This window comes from Diabrotica undecimpunctata, chromosome 6 (assembly GCF_040954645.1).
Source record: "Diabrotica undecimpunctata isolate CICGRU chromosome 6, icDiaUnde3, whole genome shotgun sequence".
NCBI lineage: Eukaryota > Metazoa > Arthropoda > Insecta > Coleoptera > Chrysomelidae > Diabrotica > Diabrotica undecimpunctata.
The window spans coordinates 111699505-111708434 of record NC_092808.1 but is presented as its reverse complement, the minus strand read 5'-3'; the positions used below and the strand labels follow the sequence as shown (position 1 = coordinate 111708434).

The following is an 8930-nucleotide window of genomic DNA, read 5'->3' as shown; positions in this document are numbered from 1 at the left end:
GATAAAAACTTAAAAACACAAACATCAATTTTATAATTTAGATTCTCAAAAGTGAATTATTACAATGTGTCCTTTTTTGAATAGTTAATTATTTCTTTTTATATTTATAAAATGGCTGCAAAAATATATATTTGTATGTCACGAAAGCATTTGAATATATTTTATCATGTTTTAATAAAATTTATTTATTCAGTTTAAATCGAAAAATGACTAAATCATAGTAACAAAATAAGCAGCGTATCTTGTTTATTTACCGTTTTATGTGATGGAAAAGAAATTGGATCAAACTTATTCATGAATGGGGACGAATGACCTAATCCGGTAATAATAGCAAAAACTTATTTTGGATGGACTGAAAATTATGATTTGTAAGAAAATTATGTCACTATATTATATATATATATATATATATATATATATATATATATATATATATAATATATATATATATATATATATATATATATATATATATATATATATATATATATATATATATAATGAAATATAGCGAAGATTATTGCCATTTAGATTATTGATGAGTATTTTTGACACGTACCAATTGTTGTGTTACTTGTTTGTTTAGCTTGTGCGCTTTTAAATCAATTCATGTCAAATTACTCAAAAGAAAAATATGATTGACATCGTTACGTCGCTAATTCTGAACAAAATTCAACAAATAAAATTGTGTAAAAATACTATATTGTGCTTTTATCCTCATTGTGTCCTCTTGTATTCATGTTTAAAGGAATTATATGGACAGTGTTTCTGTCGGAAAGGATTAGGGGCTAAAAACCACTTTGCACTCTACAATGCCCTCCTTAACGGAGAAGATTTATAGTGGATAGAAAAAAGAATTTCCTCTACCACGATAAAAAGATTAGTTTAGGTTAGATACATTCTTAATTTCAACTGACCCAACAGTTGCGAATGCGGTCATCTGCAACGTGGGGTCTGAAGATATTCCAGAAATATCAAATACACATTGCTCTTAAACTCTTTTTAATATATGTTTGCAGGAAGACAGAATTCCAGATAAGTGGCAAAAGGCAAAAGTAATTCTGCTTTTTAAGAAAGAGGATAATAGTAATGTAGAAAACTATTGACCAATCAGCCCCCAAAAGTATACGATGCCATATGATACACCAGGGTCGGAAGACATAAAAGAAGATGGCTGGATGATCAAAAAGTATGCAGTTTCAAATAGCGCAGAGTCGACAGAAAGTGGCTGAAGAAAAAGACATTATTAATTACTTATATCAACATAAAATGGGATTTTTAGACCTTTCCGAATTGATGTGTATATTAGATCATGCTATGTAAAGCAAATGGCGCTATCATAAAAAATATTATGTAACGGCTGATTCCTCACTCAAATCAGCAATTACCACAATTTTTGGAGTAAAGAATGAATTAACATTTTATATTAACAATATTGTTTATATTTTAATTGTATAAGGTAAGTATCATAAAGAGAAACTCTTTTTCTCCATTTGGGCTGCTATTAATAAGATCTAAATATTTTTTCAAATCTTTCGGGACATACCTCATATTATTTGAAATAAAATAATTTTAGAAACTAATCTGTGTAAATGTTTTATACATGATAAACAAAAGTAAAAAAATCACAAATAGAAAAGTGTATAAAAGTGCATTTATAAAAGTGAAGGCTAACAAAAATTTGGCAAAATTCATTCTACTTTGGAAATTGTACATTTTTATTCGAATAGGAACAGTCTATAGTTGATGGAATGTTTTAGTATTGGTAACATTTTGATCTCAAAATATAAATATCACCTCAATATTAATATGAGTTTAAACTACCCTTGAAATCAAATTTTAAGATCTTGGTGTAGACGTATAAAAAGATAGGTTTATTTGATTACGGCTGACACTAAATATTGTTGAGCTTACCAGATATCTGTATAAGGTTAGTCAATATTCTGTTACCATTTTTTCACGTAAATTCAAAGTAAAATAACAAAAAGTTCTCCAAATTAAAACATCAAAAACAAGATATACTAAGAAAATAGACATATCAGAAAGAAACAAAGCATACTTGTTTATGTTACGTATGTACGTAAAATTGTTTAGAATTCTAAAACTGTACGCTCCTACTGAGTATGCAATAACAAAAATTTACACAACAGTGTGATTGCAGATGTTTAATATATTTTTATATTTAATTGGCACGTTAGAATACACTTCATTAAGTGAAAATGGGTTTCATTTCTTTCTTAACTACATTTCCTAGATAGGTTATGCTTTATTTTCCTAAGTACGCTTGCGCGATGTAGAGAAATCCGACTGGGACCCATGTAGCTTCAATACTGGTTGCTGATTTATATAATCACCTGAAATATGACAGCGTATAGATTTTAAACCCACATTGTAGATTACTTTATACGTTGTAGTAAAACTGAATATAATAGCTCAAAGGGCGTCCAGTTACTATTACAAACGAAATACATACTTATATAATTCTTCTTCTTGGACATATATCTCACTCAAATTTCTCCAAAGATCTCTATGCTTTGTGGTATCTATTGTTTTCATTCGGACATCATGTACCCATATTTTTATGGCCTCTATCTCTTTTTGTTTGTCTTGGTCTATCAGCCCATAGATTTTTAGATTTTCTTGCCATCGTGTGATTTTGATTTTGTTTCTATCTCGCAGTGAAATTCCCAGAATTGCTCATTCTATGACTCTCTGTAATGTCCTTGGTCTTTCCGCAGTGTTTAATAATCGGTGTGGTCTTAAATCCATATGTAAAATCAGGCAAAATACATAAACAATTAATTATATAGACAAAATACATTTTTGATTATAATAATTGTTAGATTTTGTACAGTTTTATTCTTTTTAATGGTTTATACATTGGGACTTTGCATTAAATATATTATTTGATATAAAAAAGGAATAAATGATTTTGCATAGTCAATTGGAGAATAAACAATATTAAAGCTGCATGACCAACCCTATAGGAGAACTTTTAAGTGGATGATATTAAACTAATTTAATTGAAGCAAATATTTAATGTATTTAAATTATTACGTTTATATGGACTGTAGCTTAAACAATAAGGTTTAATGTCTGGCCATGATACGTGTCTACTATTTATAAAAAGGTCTAGGCACCTTACAAAAATTAAGTCTTAAATTTCCTTAATTATTGAATAACTCTGCCTCTTTTTATTATATTGTACTTAATGTACTTACTTTTTGTCTTTTAATGAGATTACATCAAATACAAATACAATCACTAACGACTTCTATTATGAGCAGTATAAAGGTTAGACGTACAATCTACCGTTACAAATATTCCGTATTTTACACTGTTCTTTATTTGTTCAAAAGTACTATTAGAAAAATTAGTACTTCTCTGCTAATGTACGTTTGTATTAAGTACAACTCCACTTGTAAAATTTCCCCCTTTTATGAAATACTAAATATATTAGGAAACATTTGATCAAACATTTTGTTCACACAAATAAGCACATAAAAGATATATGTAAATAAGTGCATTTTAGAACACAAACATTATTAGGCTGAAAGTCAAGGTATTTTAGCGTTTTTAGGATCTTTTTTTTTTTTAATTTTTTTACAACAATGTAAAGCCCCCCTTTTCAGTAATTTTTAAAAAAATTCAATGTTAATTAAAATCAACTATAAAAGTGTATTTTTAATGTATCATAAGAGCTATTAAAAAATTATATTTATAGAGACAAAAGCGACACATTGAAATACACCAAAAATACCCCGCCTCCATCGTAATAAGCAAAGTCTCCCATTCCTCTCCACTACGACGTAGTTTATAGATGTTTCCATCTCAAGAGTCTCAGTATATGCTGATTAATACCTCAAGATATGTAAGGGGATTAGGGGACTATAGTTATAAAAAACTTAAAAGTCAAAACAATGAAAATACTAAATATTGACTTGCACTAACTATAATACGTTTACTATCTGATGTTTTTCTATAAGGCTTATTTTCTCTCTTATTGTTGTACCAAATCATTAACATTCTTTTAAAACACTTTATATAACTACTGTTTGAAGACAGTTGTGTGCAGTTTATGTTTAAATTTGATGTTGGAAAAAGGATTCCACGTCAAGAAGTATATATTTTGAAATTATATACCATAATAATACATTTAAATTAAACTGATTAATTGGAATGAATTATGTTGGCCTTAATGGTATTTATCTCAAGTCTTTAAATAATTACGTTAATGTTAATATTATATTTATGTACCAAAGAATAAATATTTATCAACATAAACGTGGTACAGACATCCAGAAAACACGTCTAAAAGGACCAGAAGAGTCTTTGTTTAAACAATTGACACGAAACGGGAAATTGTTATATCTTTTCTCATTTTATATAGCTGTTATAAGTTTTAGTAACTCATTCCTAAAAGCTGTAATTCATTTTAATATTTTATGGAAAAGTGTTAAAGAGAACTGCCGAATACACATGATTTTATATCCCCGGAGCTGTCCTTTTATACCCACTGGTCTGGGGCGCTGAAACCAAAGACAATCTATTGGTTATACACATCAGTCATGCGACCGACAGTTACATATAGTTCAGTAATTTGGTGGAAAAAAATGGCATTGCAATCTTGTGTGACCTCCGTCACCATCCTACAAAGACAAGCGCTTCTAAATATGACAGGAGCCTTGAATAGTACACGAGCGGCATCTTTCGAGGTTATCACAGGTTATCTCCCCTCTCTGGAATTATATATTTCGGTGGTAACCTTTATGACCATCCTGAAACTTAGGGGCCGAATTATATATTGAATAGTCATACAAATACCAATAGGACTATACTTGAGGAACTCATCATTCAGATGAATTCAGATATGATGACACCAGAACTAATCTTTACTGAGAAGATGTTTTAGCCTGAAATTTTTCCTCTAAAAGCAAAGAGAAGTAACATTTATACAGATAGCCAAACGCCTATTCTAGGTGTAAAGACTCGCCAAATCAAAACTGGCGAGGAACTGCAAAGACCTGGCACTAAAGTGTCTTTAATATAGATGTCGTGTATTGAAGGAGTGCATAGAAATGAACGAGCAGATTTGTTGGCAAAACAAGGCTCGAGAGAAACCTTTGTAGGTCCAGAACCATTGTGTGTCATAACGAAAGATACTGCAAAAAACGAGGTTCAAAATTGGCTAATAAGGAAACATCAAACGAAATGGAGAACCACTCAAGGGCAGATCAGAACTAAGAAAATAATCAAGCATATTGATAAAAAACTCTCGGACAATTTAATGGACCTCAATAAACGAGAGATTAAAACGGTCACTGAAATGGTGACTGGACATTAACGTTTAAAAAAACACCAGTTTAAAATACGTAAGGTGAAAGAACCATAGTGCGGAAAAGGCGAAATGGAAGGAGAGACTGCCATACACATCCTATGCCATTCCAATGTGCTAAGTGATATGAAGTAGGACTTCACTGGTCAACTAAGAATTGAACTAGAAAACATCATTAAACCACCAATGATTTGTCCTTCGTTGATTCCACAGGACTTATTAGACTTTAATGAAAAAAAAAACAGGGTATGGTACAAAGGTCTTATGACCAAGTGTGGTATAATATCCGTACAACCCAGATAAGAGCAACATAGATGTAACGATCTGCCTATACTACAAGAAATTTTTTTTACTTTATTATAAAGTGCCCGAGATTAATGTGTCTTGCCTGAACTAAGAAGAAGGAGAAGATATACATTGATTTTAGAAATACTATACATGGTTGCATTTAATGATGCTACGACGTTACACGACGGCGTTGAGTTTTCTGATTTGTAGTATCCCTTCTTAAACTAGAGGATTATCTCTCATTATCCATGTGTAGGTATACGTTTTTCTTGTAAGAAGTGAAATACAAAACGAATAGGGATTATATGTATATTCTTTTACTGTTGTTCTGTGTTTATACTAAATTCTGTGGATTCTAAATTCTGAATAAACTGATGTAAGATTTTATAATGACATCCAGTAGCCATTTATCTTATCTCTTTTGAGTGTCTCTTTTCGCCGTAGAATATTATCATTGATTTATGGGGACAAACTATAAATTTGAATTGTATATGGAACTTTCTCCAATAAGCCTATCTATGTCTGTTCAATGCAAAGGACATTGCTTTCAGCGACATCCTATGAAGACATTGTTCATAGGTTAAATAAAATACCAATATTGTCTAATGCTTGATTGGGTGTAACTAATACGGTTGATTCCTATAATTTGCAAGTAAATATCGACTTAATACAATATGTACATTATCAAATTTGTTTTTAAATAATAATTAGTTTTATAATTTCTCACTTAATATTTATTTCAAAATAATTTTTCGAAACACAATTTATCATTTACTCACGATATTAATCCAGTGGATAAATTTTAATTGAAATAAATATTTTCAATACCAACTCACATAAACAGTCAAATCTTACTAACTGGATTATAAAATAGGTCACTGATTATTAGACCTACTATACAACTAAAAAACGTGTGAATAAAATAATAATAAGAACAAACAACAAAATGTGTAAATAAAATAAAAAATCAACTCGATCACTATTGTTCATCTGCCTGCATTTCCCAAGAAGAAACTAAAAACTTATAACTCAGTTACAGCATACAACTGTCGTTCGCTCTCACTGTTTGCGTACAGTACCTCCCCTTGGGTTTGATCTTGTACCTTCGCCGGCCTAAATTGTGCCCCTGCAGTTCTTTGTAGGGATCTGAATTGCACATTCGGCTGGAACGAACTGGGAGTATCTTGCCACGCTCCTCTCTGCAGAGACCTGAAGTTTGCTGGGTTCAGTGGTGTCTCGATGCACTGTGAGATCGTGGGAGGAACTCTTGGTACTGGAGGTTGCTTCCTTGCTTTCTCGTCTGGCGTCTGAGGTAGTGGACGACGGCCTAGCGAACTGTACTTTTGTATGTTAGCGGTTCGCTGAGCATCGGGAGCTTGTGGAACTTGTTGCTGCTGATTTGATAACTTAAGACCTTTAAAGCTTGGGAATTCCTTGCAGGCAGACCTAAAAAATATTTATTTTCAAATCGGTATCAAATGTACAACAGTACGTTAAGTTTTGGATTAGATATCGCACTCTACATAAATCGCTAAAATCGGCAACATTGCCTCGTACGAGGTAAATTCTCCGATCTCCTCCAAGACCTAGACAGAAAACGAGAAAACCGAAAACCATTTAGTAACACATAACAACGCTTGGGATATGCATCTCCGTCCGTCGATCTGTTTTTTCCTTAGGTATACCCGGTTCATTTCATATTATAACATAAATTCGATAAAAATACCGACCTTTATAAGGCGGTGCATTTGTATCGGATTTTAGTAATGTGAACAATTTTTTGTGGTTGAATTAAAAATAAAATCGCATTTCTTTAAAAAAATAAAAATAAAAAAATAAAAAATATACTCTTATTGAAAATATAAAATAATTCCTAATAAAATACGAAATAATTCTTTATACCCTACAGAAACTATTCAAATATTTGACTTTTTACGGCTGAACAGTATTCCAATCTGTCAAAAGCTTCTGCGGACAGATGTAAGAGTTTCTGCTAACAGAATTGGAGACTTCTCTTATTCGGATTTTTAATTCATCCAAATTTTGGACTCTAGCTTCAGGATGATCGTAGATGATGCTTTTTAAATGTCCCCAAAAAAAGAAGTCCATGGGTGTAAAATCTGGAGATCGCGCAGGCCACTTAATATCGCCTGTTCCACTCGATTCGGAAAAGTATTGTTTAAGTACTCCTTAATATTCGAGCGTTGTGGACTGAACAGCCGCCTTGATGAAACCAAACATTCTTCAGATTTACATCATGAAGATTGAGAATAGCGGGAAGAACAAGATTCTGTAACAAATCGAGGTATACTCTGATATTCAAGTTGCCCCCAATAAAAAATGGACCTATTATGTGGTCTCCTACGTAAATTCAGAAAAAAAAAACATTAGATTCATCAGTAAATAAAATATTTTTAATAAAATTTGTTTCATCATTTGATGTATATCTAATTTAAAACTTAACGTATGTACTAAAAATTTAAAAATAATAAATATGTCTACACACTAACTGCAAGTTTTACATGCATGCATTCTCATTTTATGAAGTTCTGCGAGATAACTTTGTATAATCAAAAAGATAGATTAAAGGGTACGCCCGTTAAGATAGGCAAATTCCAATTCCAAGAATTCACATAAAAAGTAAAAATATGAGAAATTGATTAAGGTTTTTTCGATGTCAAAAAATATGATTAACCCCGAAAAAACCCTTAAACCCCTTAAAAAACAGAACTGAATTTTTTAATATCGTAAAGGCCTCATTTAACTTAGAATACATATATATATATATATATATATATATATATATATATATATATATATATATATATATATATATATATATATATATATATATATATATAATATGTTGGAAATATCGGTTATGTGGTCTATATTAAATAAAAAATCTTTGTTTTTTCTAAAGCTCAATATTTCGCCATTTATTTGATGGCTTCATCGGGAGTAACTGTAAAAAACAAACATTTCAAAACACTGAAGTACACTTAGATTTACAATACTTACAGAAATTAAAAGATTATACACATAAATAAAATTGAATACTAAAATAACATTATTGTTGATGAAACTGTACATTTAATAAAATGCATGTAAAAATTTAAAATATCTTTGAGCACGTTCGTTAACAATAAATAAGATGGAACAAGTAAAAATTATTTCAAAATGCAAAAAATAACAATGTAAGAAAACATTAGAGGAATAGTATTTCTTTAATTAATCATTAAGGCTAGTTAGTATGATTAATCATTAAGGCGAGTGTAGTTTTAAATTTTGTTTAATATATTGCAAT

General features: G+C 30.5%; 1 protein-coding gene across 2 annotated transcripts in view; it reads right to left on the bottom strand.

The window, feature by feature from the left end:
* Window positions 1-493: 493 nt before the first annotated feature.
* Window positions 494-8930, bottom strand: part of LOC140443730 (protein tweety-like) — a 213560-nt gene continuing 205123 nt past the window's right edge. For both annotated transcript variants that reach the window (XM_072535119.1, XM_072535120.1), the window contains one exon: window positions 494-7069. The gene's annotated coding sequence lies outside the window, so the exon portion shown is untranslated. The remainder of the gene's footprint in view (window positions 7070-8930) is intronic.